The following is a 14,328-nucleotide window of genomic DNA, read 5'->3' as shown; positions in this document are numbered from 1 at the left end:
TTACATACACATATAAAGCTCATACGAAGCTGTTGCTGCTGCTGCTGATGATGATTCACGAATCGTTTTAACCGTTCGCGCCGGTGTAACGACCCGCGAGTGACGTCAAATATGTGTAGCGTACTGTGTTGCACAAGCGCCTATACGCCTCGCGCGACTATACGGCCAAGTGCATATAAAAGTCTCCAGCTATAATGTGCACTTGGGTCAGCTATATACAGCTGCACACGCGGATAAAAGTACGCGCGGGGTTTTGTTGGAAAATCACGGTGGAAATTTTCTTCTTTAATTTTTCTGCAGACAATGTCGCCGCACGAATTGTTACAAGTTCATCGATGAGTACACCGCGCGCTATTATATTACGTTCATTGATTAATTTCGACGTGATCATAAGTCGAATGCGTATAAGTGATAATTCGATTGACCATCGGGTAAAGCGATCGTCGAAGGCTGAAAACGATAATCGATGACTGATTTGTATGCTCGCGTCACGCATTACATAGAATACAGATGCCTAGACGAAATTTTCCCAACTCTGCATAGGCGAAATATTTGAAAATTTTCCAATTTCCCGAATAGGTACGTACAATAGTTTGCGGCGGTGCATCATCTACGCGATTGTATTGCGCGCGCCTACCGCATTCCTGTACAGAACGTCCGCGTGATTGGGAAAAATATTTCCTGGAGAAAAGTTCGTGAGTGATGTCAGCGCTCTCTGTGCGATAATCGGCCGTGAATAATCCACAAAAATGCGCGATACTTTTCTTCCGCAAATTTCGTACGTGCGTAGGGATGGTGATGCTGCTTGGGATACATATATCTCAGCTGCAGGCGCAGGAGAAAGTGAAGGAAAAACTGTAACTTTGCCATACGTCATATCGAGCGTTGAATATAAGGTCGAATGCGTACATGAATCACACGAGCAGAACTAGGTACATATTGCATTGCGTTGCATTATTATATCGTGTCTGTGTGTATGATCCATATTCGACGCGACATATCTTCGAAGCTCGCGTACATTAGTTCGAGCTATACAGAACAGAGGTGCGTACAGCACTCGCGAGCAATTGTGATTTGCGAATAAAATTGAGTCGCTACATACGATACGTGCACTCGAGTGTATATTATGTATACATTAGATTAACGATCTATTGCTTATACGATCTCTCTCTCTGTGTGTCTCTCGCGGGCACGCGACCTCGTTATACATAAATCTGAACGTTATATTATGTGTATATGCTGTCGATGACAAGGAGCACTCGATGATAGCATCGAAATATTTTTACACACACGCTACATTGCGTCGTGTATCACGTTATAAATATAGTTCAACGACCCACGGTGCGTTATTAACCACCTTATTTTTCTATTTCAGTCTTACAGGGGGGAGGTAAAGGGGGGTGCACCACAATAAAACTTTTTAACTGCAAAAAATAAGCACGCGTGCACTGTGTAATTGATTTGTAGGCAATACTAATGCGCCGAGATAATTTATCGCTGCGCAGCTGTTACGAAAGATTACGAGAGACGCTGTAAAAGTTGTAACGTTGGATAAAAAAAATCGTGCAATTCGCAAACCGTGAAATAAGTCGGTGGCAAATGCAATTGAACGTCGAGCTAAGCTGTAGAAAATATTTACTTTCAAGTTAAAGTAAGAGCGTAGGAAGTTCTTTACCTTTAAAATTCATATAAACGAATTTGAATCAATAGATACCATGAATCGGCTTGGAAGTTCAAAAATGACCAAAACGTCAGGGATATTCGATTTTAATAATTTCTTTACACAAGTTTTGACTCATTTTCATAATTGGTTTCGAAATCTTGCCTTTAAAACGATTATGTTTGCTTTCATACTTGCACACTTAGGGATATAGAGGTACTCGCCATTTAGCGGTTAAGAATGATCTTTATTACAATTGAATTTTCGTAAAAAAAAAAAAAAAAAAAGTCTTATTAAAATAAGTCTTAAAATGTTAATCTTCAATCTAATTGTTTAAATTTCAGTGTACAATCGAATCATTTTTATTAATTTTCACATTAAAAATAAAGTATGTGATTGAATTTCATGAATTTTTTGTACAGTTCATGATGTAAAAAAACCAGTACTTCATTACATTCTTTTTTTTTTGAAGATACCGCGTAAAATCACTTTTCAAAAATTCAGTATCGATGACGTTATCCGTAATGACATTAGTAAAGGATCTATTATGATTACAATTGTGTTTGGAACGATTTTTAGCTTGATGTTTTACTTCCGATCGAAATCTTGAAGCTTCATTAAATTTTGGCATCCTTTCCAGCGACTTTTTTCTTCTGCCTTCTAAAAATCCAGCTGTATTCGTATATAGTATGGTCCGGGGAGCACGTGAGCGAACTTTTGATATAATTACCGCGATGACTGGTCATTGTCGAGCCAAAGAGTCGAGCGCGTTCCTTTTTACACGCATGTTTTACCGATTCATACCTGAACACATACACGCATACACGTGTTACGCGCAACTGTATTATTTACTACTCCAGCAGCGGCAACAGCAGCGGCAACAGCAGCGGCAACAAGAAGAAAGAAAGAAAAAAACGGCACGTAGACGACGACAGAAATCCGTGACCTTGGCCTGCTGACCGCGAGAAGGCAACCTATGTATTATGTATAGTGAGAGTCTCGGCTGGATCATCATTATGTACGCACGAGCGAAAAACTCATGTAGTTTCTTTCTCCCGCGAGTTTTTTAACCGTCCGCGCGCTGACCACTACACGCGAGTATGAAAATTTGCGCTTCTCTTTCTTTTCATCCGCGATACACGATAACATTTCACTCGTGCAGTTCGACCGTTAAATTGCGTGAGATTACATTTTTGTGCGTGCAGCAGTCTGCTGCAGTTGCTCAGTGCATAGCGCCGATGATTTTTCTCGCGCAACCTTCGGACAACGGCAAATCCGTTTATTGCCGTACTATACTATGTTGCTGCTGCTGTTATTTTTTTCTCCCTCTCTCTTCAATTATCCATCGCTAAAAATCTCTGCAAAATGATAAATCGCTCGAGCGCGCGTCTTTTATTAATATTACTCTCTTACGCAAAATCGTAAATTTTACCCGCGTTGTTGCGTTGCAGCGCGGCACAGAGTCGTGTATACATATACGGCATCTTTTGTTTTAGTCGTGAAAAATATTATTTACGTCTTTATAATTGCTGGCAGGTGATTATCATTCAGGATTATGAGGATCGATGAAGTAACAGCTGATATGCACAACGCGAACGGTCGTATAATTATGTTTTCCCCAGGTTTTTTTTCTTCTTCTTCTATTTTTACAACTGATTTACGAAACAGCGAATCAATTTGAGCGCGCCCTTTCTTCTCTTGTTCATAAGCATAGAATTAAAAATATTCAAATTAGTAGGTTTCATAGTATTCGAATTAAAAGTGAAGCAAGTTTTTTCCCGTTGGTACTTGGCAATAACCAATGGAACTAAAAGTTACCGTTCTATCACTTATACTATTATTTTGACTTTGACACTTTCAGATTTACTTGTAAAGGTACTCGCCATCTAGTGGTGGCTCTAACAACTAGTGGAGGCTCGAACAATTTATGTTATAAATTATGTGCTTCAGTAAAAATCATTTTCGATCAAACTTCTCTAAATTTGAGTACAGAATTCAATCTTTTTTATGATAGATTTCTTTAAACCGTGTGCAAAAATGTTTTTTTTTTTTACATTTGGCTAAACCAAATTTGGCTCAGCTCAAACGCACCGAGGACGAGGACAAACGATTTGTTGTTCGAGATAAGATCGTTTTTACGGCCGATAGACGTGATTCTTTCGCCGGGAGGAATAAGTAATTTTTTTTTCACTATTTTTTTTTGTTTCTAGCTTTTCGTTATTCGTGCGTAATCTGCATTAACTATTTTTAGGTGAAACGCTTAGGATCACACTTTACACATACATATACGTGACGTCGGATTCTAACATCAACGCATAGAAGTATCTTCACTTACACACAGATACAAAAGAATACCAAATTGTGTGTACGTAGCCACATAAAAAGTCTCGACCCTTATTAACAATCCGCGAACGTCCTTTGAAACCTGCGCGTGACGTATATATGCAGTCACACAAGTGTGTGAATATAACGTATACTATCATCGTACGAGGATAGAAGTCATTGTCTTGAATGAACGCCGACGAGATTTTATTTCCTTCCTATGTGCTCGCATGATCTTACATTCAAATTTTTCGCCTTTTATTTGTTGCTGTTGTTGTTTCATATCTAAAAATGTAAAAGATTAAACTGAAAATTGTATGGATATATCCACGCGTTGCGACGCCATTCCTTTTTTTCTTTTGTAAATTGTCAAGGTACGTCCTGATTTTTAAAAGCAATTTTTACTATCGCGTTATACGCCGGAAGACATTAATTTTCGATAAACTTTCTAATGCCCGGGCGCGGAACAAAAGGAGCATTTCGATACACACGACCATTTATTTTTTTCGTCTTCTCCTTCTTAACATTCTGAAATTTTTATTTTTATAGTTATTATACGTGTTTATCTTACAATAGAATTAATATCACCTAGTTTCACGTTGTCGACAGCGATTACAAACCGACGTTGCGGAATTTTCATTTATACAAACACGTATAAATATTGATACGGCAATTAAATTCGAAACGAGAGAGAAGTAAAAAAAGGTGTCAAACGGTTAATAAACATCATGCGCACATCATTCGAGTCCCCGGCGCGTTCAATATATTATATTTAATGAGCTCTAAACGCACGTATGAATTTCAGTAATCCAAGTACGTTAAATGCGCTATAAAAAAAAAGTCGACCGCGCGCGACTCGTCAACGTGCTGAAGTAATGGGAGGCCCGCGAGATATTATATTATACGATACAGAACAAAACGAGAGCTGCTCGCGCACGAAGAGACAAACAAGACCACCGTACGAATGAAATACCCCGAGATCTCCTTTCATTCATCTCTAGCGCGCAACGAAATCAAAAGAGCGAGAGGCAGACAGCAGTAGCACGCGAGCGAGCCAAACGATCCTCTTCATTCAATCGGGCTCGCGCGCGCATCGTTTCATTCATAAGAAAAATTCCGAGGCGCCGACGACGACGACGAGAAGCAGCAGCTGTTACGCGGGTACCCCTGGGCTTACAACATAAAATGCCACCGACAAAACTTGGCTATATATATACTTTTACCTGGACTATGTACGCGTGTATGAAGCAACTAACCTGATGCGCGCACGTGTGCCCCTGACAAAATAATAATGGGCTCATGATTATCCGCTTTACTGGGCCATTTCTCTCTATCTGTTTCTCTCTTTGGCTCTTTTGCTGCCTGGTAGAAGTACGAGCGATTGCCGCGTCAAAGTTACGCGCCCATATATACTACACAACAGTTATATACCACACATACATTGCAGTAGCAGATGCATCATCGATGTGTATACGTATACTACGTAAGTTCGAAATTTTTCGTCTTTTGCACGCAGGTGTCGCAGATGCGTATTTCATACCGCATCGACAGATCGTCAATAGCTGCACACACAAAATCAAATATATATGCGCCTGTGCATTGTATACATTATACGCTGGTACACTCGTAGAGATCGATATTTATATATACGTGGTATACGTACGCGAGCGGCTTCGATTGTCATGAAATTCTTATACACATACATAAGCAGGGCAAGAGAGAGATAGAGAGAGAAACGGAGACTCGAGGCGAAATGGCAATAATAAAATACCGTAGGGGTGATATTATATGCCCTTTTGGGATGTTTCGAAGGTATATACTTTCGGAACTGCTCGAGTCGTTTCTATTATATCGTACACTTCTCTAGTACGAATTCGTGTTTCGTGTTGGGCTGTTAGAAAACGCGTAACGCTCAATTTCACGCCGATGTATGGCTCGGTGTGGACTCGAGTCGAGATCGATCGAGAGAGAGTCGAAGCGCGTCGAATCGCGATGACCGGAACCAAACCGATTTATTACAAATCGCTATGTATTTACAAAAAAAAATAATTTATACATTGGAGGGCAAAGCGATCTCTATGCGCTACAGGAACAGACACTCGCAAGTGGTTGGTAAATACATTTCGATCGAGAGCATATTACTTAGCGATTCGTAATTCGTTCCTCTTGCCAATATGTATCTTTTTTTTTTCAGCAAAAAATCGAACGCAAAGAGCCATCTGTAGACGCGAACGCACAACAACAGCAGCTCGAGCGAGGTGTGTGCAAATACGCGTACACACGCTATTATATGCTCGCACAATGAACGCGCCAAAATCTGACTCACGGCTTGTATTAATATCCGGCACGCGCGATCGGGAGCAGTGGCTTATATACTCGAGCTCGCTGCCTTACCGATCGCATAGAGCAGCAGCAGCAGCAGCTCTACGATTATCGATCGCGCCTCGGTGTGTAAACACACGGAGACGATCTCGCGCTTAGCAGTTCTATACATCATTTTTTAGCTCTATATATATACTCGCGCACGCAGCTTACGAGTTCGCGCATACATGCTTTATGAGAATCTATGCCAGCGGGTCGAGCTCGGAAAAATCGAATGGGCGCCGCCGGACTATATATGAAAGAGAAGCAGTGCGCCCGGCAAGTTGATCGTATGCTGCATGCATATATTATGGGCTCTATGCACCCGCGAGCCTGCAAGAATAGAACATTTGAGTTAGAACGTTGCGATATTCACACGCGATAACTGTGTAGGTTTTTCCTATTGATTGTTATTGTACGTATTTAAGAGAGGATTCAACTATTCGATCGATACTTGCGAAGTATATTGCCTCGTTTTTTAACAATATCGATCGAAAATCATCATACATCTGCAATGCAGCGACTTTAAGCATTACTTCGAGTTTGGCAAAAAAAAAAGGCCACGTGTCAAGCCGAGCTTCACGAGAGCCTATATCGATGACTCATCTCTCGCTGCACATCTTTGGTATATAACAATTGCTAATTGAACAAACCTCGTTTTCTGCACGCTGTTTAAATTAGCTGCGAACGAACGAAGCCGTAGTGACCTTGAGATTCTTGCAGCAGCAGCAGCAACGCAGATTGCCGCGTGTATATACTCGTGTATATATTATAACCACCACACAAGCAGTTGTCAATCAATCCTCTGTACGGTCGGATGGATCTGTTTTTTGATTCACAAAATTTATTAACTCACGATTCACACGATACGTTGGTTACACCTTTATACGTATATCTGTTTTACGTTGATAGATATAGGAATGTTCAGCCAAGAAGATGACGACGATGCGAAAACTTGGTGTGCTTTTTGGCAGGCAGTATTTACTAGACTGAAGTCGTACAGTAGAGTTGACGGGCTGTGGTCGCGAGTCGCGATTCTACACATGTGTGCACAAGTATATATAATACATCTTATCGATCTCGTATACTACGTGTGTGTGTGCGTTCGCTCTCGAACGACGCGAATTGACTGGCCCCGCGTGCACACACATGTGTATAATGTTAAAGCGAATTAATACTCGATCCGAGTGCTCGCCGCTGATTGCCAATTGCCTTCGGGCTGTACCGGTTATATTATACACGCTCATGTATCGATTTCTGCCCACACGTCTTTCCCATATAATATTATTGTTATTATTTTTCCTTTTTTTTTTCATAAAAAATTAAAAAATTTTGCTCACTCGATCCGTGCGTCGAATTTCAACGTGCCGATTAGCCGCTTTCTAATTATAAACTGATTACACACACGTGCGTGCGAGTGTATTATCCACGAATGTTTACTGCGAATTAGCGGTGGGAGCCGGTGGCACTTCGAATTACGCCGAGTGGACACTTCACTATAACCCGCGCGAGAATCGATTTTTTTTCGCCGTCTCTTTAGCGCTATAAAGCGCGTATTAATTTTAGATTATTTGTCACAAAAATTATACGCTGAGTACACGCCCGCCCGGTGTATGACGTTGTCGATCTAGCTGCGAATTTCGAAACGAATCTCTTTTTTTTCCCCACTTGCGTGCGTATTTATGCGAAGTTGACTGAATTATCGTGGAAATTATGCAATATACTGTACCGGATTGCGTTATACGGTGTGATTTATAATTTTAATGTCGATCTAGTTTTTTTTATTATGTTTTGGGATTTCGCTGCGATGAGTTTAAGGATTTATTTTCAAAGTTATATCACGTTGAAAATATTTATACCTGAACTTTATTAATTTTAATGAAACAAAAGTAAATAAATAAGTATTTTTGTACTAATAATGAAATAACAACTATGATGTTTTTATTTTCATGGTAAATATAACATGTATCTAATAAATATTTTAGATAAATGAAAATAAAAAATTTAAAGGGTCCAGTCAGTAAGACTTTGGAGCGCTCGTAATCAAGTATTAATTTTCTAATAAAATAATCATTACCCACTTATGTCAACACAAATAAATTCAAGCACTTTATTATTCAAATTCAGTTACCAAATCAAAACTCAAAGTTCGTACGATAAATTTCGAATAAATTCTTTTTCTTGATAACGAGCAGTAGACGCGTTATATGTACACGAGTTTTTCAAGTGCTCGTCGGTAGCGGCACAAATATGACAGTTGTCTCTCTCTCGAACGTGTATTATGGATTTCAGCAGCTACTCTGGCGGGGCACAAGTGCAGCTCAGTACAACACACGAGAGTAGCGCGCAAAAGTGGGGATCGGTCTCGAGCCGCGACGTCGTCAAGTCTTGCGTTGCCCACCTATATATCTTCGTCTCGCTTGTACGACATATAGATTAGATGCCGGTTTATGTATGTGACCTTGGTGTATCGCGCAGCGCGTGTATATGGATTAAACCATGACAAGTACGATATGCCAAAGAACAAAGTTGAAATTGCCGTAATGGCCAAAAAATTACCATTTAAAATGTTCTACAATTCATTGCCATTAATTTGCTTGTTTGTGATGACTTCAAAATGACAATTGTATTGCTTCAAACAATTTCGATCAATTTTCAACCTCTTTCAATACGATAATACCACATTAGCGTTCACCGCTAGATCGCGAGTACGTTTATTTTTAAATAAAGTGGCAAATTCAAAATAATTGTAAAAGTCAAAACACGGACGCAAGCAAGATAATAACAAAAAATCCGGAAAATTCACGTAAATAACAAAAAGACCATATTTTTTCATTCATAGAATAACATTTATGAAATGAGAATGAATCTCAAAGGTTTACTGAGAGTACGCACTTGGTTTCGATCGTGCTTTTTAACAAATTACATTTGTTTCAGTTCAACCCATATACCTACACACATAAGAGCGGGACACATAAATAACACTCGGTTTCTTGAAGTTTTCGCGCGATTATACACCGCGAGCGAGTGAGAAGTTTCTGAAAAGAAGTCGCGCTATCCGATCGTAACACTAGGAGGTTGCATTTCTATACAAAAGAAAACAACATGTCTCGTTACTCACGGGATTAAAAAATGTATCATTATTGTCATAACTATTCAAGCAATAATTGAAAATACCTTGATACAATTTTTACACGGCGAGCTCTACGAGCTCGTAGTGTTCTCATGTCGGAAAAATGCGTATCTCGAGCGCTCATTTTTTTTACTCATCTGAAAAGTTATTTTTCAAGATCATCATTGATCAAAGTAAGGCTGTCGAGCTATGTCACATAATTTTGCGGTTTTCGCACGCTCTTGCACGATCGAAGACGACATACTATGGGATTCGATATTTTTTTTCTCATGCTTGAATATAATTTTCTCTCTCAAAAAAAAAAAAAAAAAAATANAAAAAAAAAAAAAAAAAAAATAACGACGACGACGACAGGTTGCATCAGTATTTAAAACACATATTTTGCTTTGTTTCCATCAATTATTGCTCAATTAGTACACATCGTATACGAGTATAATGAATGACCGGAAAAAAAAGATTCATCCGTCAATTCAATCCCATCAAATAATGTGTACATCAAAGAGCATTCATCAACGAAATGCAATAAAAAAAAATGAAAAGAAAAAGTAGAAAAAGTAAAAAAAGGCACGTTTCTTCAAATCCAAAGGCGCGCTCGAGCTGAAATGCCGCGAGTCGTACTCTACACGTATATAGATATATTGCACGTATAGCCATGGGTATGGGAACGGGTCAATTAAGCTCTCTCCGGTTCGCGTGTGCATCGGCGATAACCAGCTGTGTGCTGGTGTGCCTTTACCTGTGAGTGAATTTCATCAAGATACAGCGACCAATCAGTGGCATGGCCACGCCTACGGCAAAACATCGGTGTATATAGCACTCGAGCTCTTTCTCTCTCTCTCTCTCTCTCTCTCTCTCTCTCGGCTTGGCTTGGCTCACTTCTGTACTCGATACTTGTGTGTGTGCTCGATCCTTCGTCTTCTTCGTCTTTGCCCCCTCGCGCATGAAAGAACGGAAATGTATTGACGAGCTTGGGCTGATGATGAACTTATCGACGAGTGGGTTAAGCGGATATTGAATTCAGACGAACGTTGGTAGTTTTAATGTGAAAATTTAAAAGATAATACGATACAACTTTTTCGATACTTGGAGTGGTAAAAAAATATTATAAGTATTAGCAGTATATACCCCTAGAATTGGAGCAACAGTTGCATAGCGATCGACAATAGTTTTACCACGTCAATACATTTATACATCTCGAAAACGAATGTGAAACAAGAAAGCCATTGTTGTTGCAATTGGCAGCCTGTTAAATACGTATACATATAATAATGCTCGATGCATCGACGACACATAATAGAGAAACTGTTTTTTATTTTCTTGTCTTTCACCCGAATTTCAAGTCCTCAACTAGTTCTCGACTTAAGCGGCTAATTGGATGCTAAAGCTCAACTTTTGCGCTTATTTCATTTCAATTTCATGATTGGAATGAGAATTTTTAGAAGCAATTACGTCGCGCGCGCTATTGCAGTATAGACATCCACGTATAACGAAAACCAGTTCAGGTGCGAACTGAAATAATTTACGCGATGAAAAGAATACAAAGCATGTAATCTCGTTGCAGCTGCCTTTCAAATCGAGGTGTCTCGATCGAGTCGCACACGATGTTATCCTATCTAAACTATTTTCTCGTCGGTAAAAAAATCACAGGTAATGAGTCTTTTTCTTCGTCTCAGGCCAGCTCGTTCGAGTCTCGTTAATAACAGGCGACGAAAATTGAACCATATTTCTTCATATCATGAATCACACACAAGAAGAAAGGATCTATAGCATGTGCGCGGAACACAATTCATTTTATCGTAGTTAAGCAGAAAAATTCGAAAAGGGAACGAAGAAATAAAAATGTCGAAGAACTGAATCATCGTTATGATATTGTGTATACGTACACGTATCAAATGCATTTTGAAGGCAAGGCAATCACGCAGCAGAGAGTTAGAGCGACAGAGATAGAGATACACGTATACACAATATATATAGAAGTGCAGAGAGCAAAAAAAAAACACCTGTTTTGCAATGCAGCACAGTAAGCATCAAGATAAGTGTCAACAATGCCATTATATACAATGCACCATGTTCTTAAATTTAAAGGATCGTATTGTATATCCATATACTGTACGCTACCATACAGTAGCTCTCCGCGCGCGCACTTGCCGCGACTTCGCGTCGACGTCGCTGAATTCAAACGTCGCTGACGCGACGGGATTCCGTGCATGCGGCTCGACTCGTCTTATTCGTTCTTTTCTTACTTTTTTTTATCTGTTTCTTTTTTTTGGGTTGGTCACTGTCCCGAGTGGATTACAAGCGCGTATGCTCCATATGAACCAGTAAACATCCCATCGATGAGAACTTTTGCAATTTGACATTCCTCGTCGTCTAGGTTTCTTTTTTTTTCGGGGTTCTGCGGTATAGAAAAATTTCTAGATCATAGCCGTGAAGCTGCTGCGCGCGACACGGAGACGCGAGATGGAAAAAACTGTGTCTAGCGTCTATGGCGTCGTTACGGACTACGTATGTGAACATCAGAAGAGCAACCAAATTTTTTAATTGAACGTATTCTAGTCCCTGATGGTAAACTTATACACCTAACTTTGTCACTCGTAGATTTACAGATAATATGTACTCGCCATCTAGTGGTGGAGACTTGAAGTAATTTTATCGTATTTAAAGTGGTTGAAAATTAGTCTAAATGTATGTAGGAAACAATATAATCATTTACTTAATTATTCAAGTCGTTTGAAATTCGATTGGTATTTGTGGTATGATTATATTAGAAGAATGAATTGCTACAAACAAACCAATTAATTTTTATGTAAGTCAAACAATTTTAAATGTTAATTTTTTTGCGATTTATTGATCTTTATTAATCTTAAGCATTTTTGACCTTTTTTTGAAATTTCATAATTATTTTCTGATGGAAAAAATTTAACGCAGGTTCTTATGGAAAAATGTCTCATTTTATGTTTTTATTTACCAATCTCAAAAATGTAATAATAATATTATAAGAAAATTTGCACATAAATGGAAATACTTGTTATCTCATGAAAAAGTTACTTATCATAAGATCATACTTTTGAGCTAAGAAATGGACAAATTGTAAATTATATCATGGTTCACTTATGAATGTCTAGTGACTTATGGGCTTTAATGTTCAAAATCATTGAGATTTATACAATGTAAAACTGGGAGTTCAATGAATGAATAAATGAATAGTAACAATAATTTAAATAGTAGTTAGTTCAAGTTCAATTATTGCTCCCTCCTCACGGAAGCTCTGTGATGGGCTTGAAAATGAGTTTTTTGAACCTGATATCGTAGGAAAATTTGGTTAACAAAATTTTTTCAATGATTACAGTGTCGTTATGTTCAATAATGGTCAAATTAGCATATTATCACCAAACAAAAACTTCAAAATCTCAATCACGGTTCCTCCTACGAATCTACACGTCATTTCAGCCATTTTCTTTTCATAAAACGCAGCTTACCCATGCACAGTTGGCCACTACTCAAGTCGATCGTCAAAAAGTCTCTTTATCCGGTTCACCTCTACTACCACCACCACCACCATCAATGCACACGTATCGAGAAATAGCGATGCATTTTCCCTCCACATCGTCTCGTGCCCTTCCCCTTCCGATTATAAATGTATGAAGGTAGCACACGCAAGAAGGTACCTATATTATACACGCATTACCCCGTGCGCCACCCAAGCTGCGTGTGTGCGCCCAGCTGTATCATCTTACCGTGGGAGGAAACGCACGCGCGCTCGTCTCTCGTGCCGCGCAGCAGCAGCAGCAGCAAAATGCGAACGTGGACGAGCTGGAGAAAAAAATGCGCGCGGCACCAGTAGCTCGACCGTGCGTGCAAACTCGCGTGAAGTGAAGGAACGAGAGCGAAAAAAAATTAGGACTTTCGAGGAGTAGAAGTAGAAGAAGAAGAAGCTTTGAAAGCATGCAAAATGACGTAATCGAAGGGGATGCTTGGCGTGCCGTACGTTCAACGGTCCCAGGAATCTCGCCGTGCTCGCATAGAGTTATATAGATATATGTACGTGGGTTTGCGTCGGCGCATAACCGTCGTTATGCACCCTAGAAATAAAAACACACGACAATGGTTTATTGGCTATTATTAATTATTTTAATAGTTGCAGAATGTAGTTTTTACGTGTAGTACAAAGCGATAAAATAACACAAGAAGAACTTGTCATATAATAAAAGCAAATCATAATAAATTTTTACAAATATACTAGATCATACATCATGGTCTCTTGATACAATTGGACGTACATTTTTAAATTTATAAAATCATAATGAGTCTGTGCTGCGCAACATCGATGTGCCTTTTAAGATTACTCTTCCGTGCAAATGACTTTTCGCAAGTCTCACACGATCACCCATTATGCGATGATTTAACATGCCTCAAGAGGTCAGATTGATATTTATATTTAATTCCACACTTATCACATGCATGTGTTATGCACTACTATGCATACTATTATGCACCAAATCGATGTGTTATTTTACATAACTCTTCTCTTTAAATTTCTTTTTGCATAAATTGCATGCATGTGTGACACCATTGTGCGCCTTTTTTACGTGGATTTTGAGATGATGTCTTTGTAAGAATGACTTTCCACACGTATTACATGCATGTGCGATATCTTTATGCACCGTATCGATGTGGGTTTTTAGATTATACTTTTGTGTGAATGTCTTTTCGCATATGTTACATGCGTGAGTGATACCATTTTGCAAATATCACATGTATGTTTGACACCATTGTGAGCCGAATCGATATGGATTTTGAGATTAATTGTCGTTATGAATTTCTTTTCGCATAAGTTACATGCGTAGTTTAT

At 39.1% G+C, this 14,328-nt stretch overlaps 1 protein-coding gene across 2 annotated transcripts in view; it reads right to left on the bottom strand.

Moving 5' to 3' along the window:
• Positions 1–7,455, bottom strand: part of LOC106655883 — a 46,169-nt gene extending 38,714 nt beyond the window's left edge. For both annotated transcript variants that reach the window (XM_023461209.1, XM_014376479.2), the window contains exon 1: positions 6,997–7,455. The gene's annotated coding sequence lies outside the window, so the exon portion shown is untranslated. The remainder of the gene's footprint in view (positions 1–6,996) is intronic.
• Positions 7,456–14,328: the final 6,873 nt, after the last annotated feature.

Source organism: Trichogramma pretiosum, unplaced genomic scaffold (assembly GCF_000599845.2).
Source record: "Trichogramma pretiosum strain Unisexual culture from Peru unplaced genomic scaffold, Tpre_2.0 scaffold49, whole genome shotgun sequence".
Taxonomy (NCBI): Eukaryota; Metazoa; Arthropoda; class Insecta; order Hymenoptera; family Trichogrammatidae; genus Trichogramma; species Trichogramma pretiosum.
The sequence above is the reverse complement of the archived record's forward strand: the minus strand, read 5'-3'. Positions and strand labels throughout refer to the sequence as shown.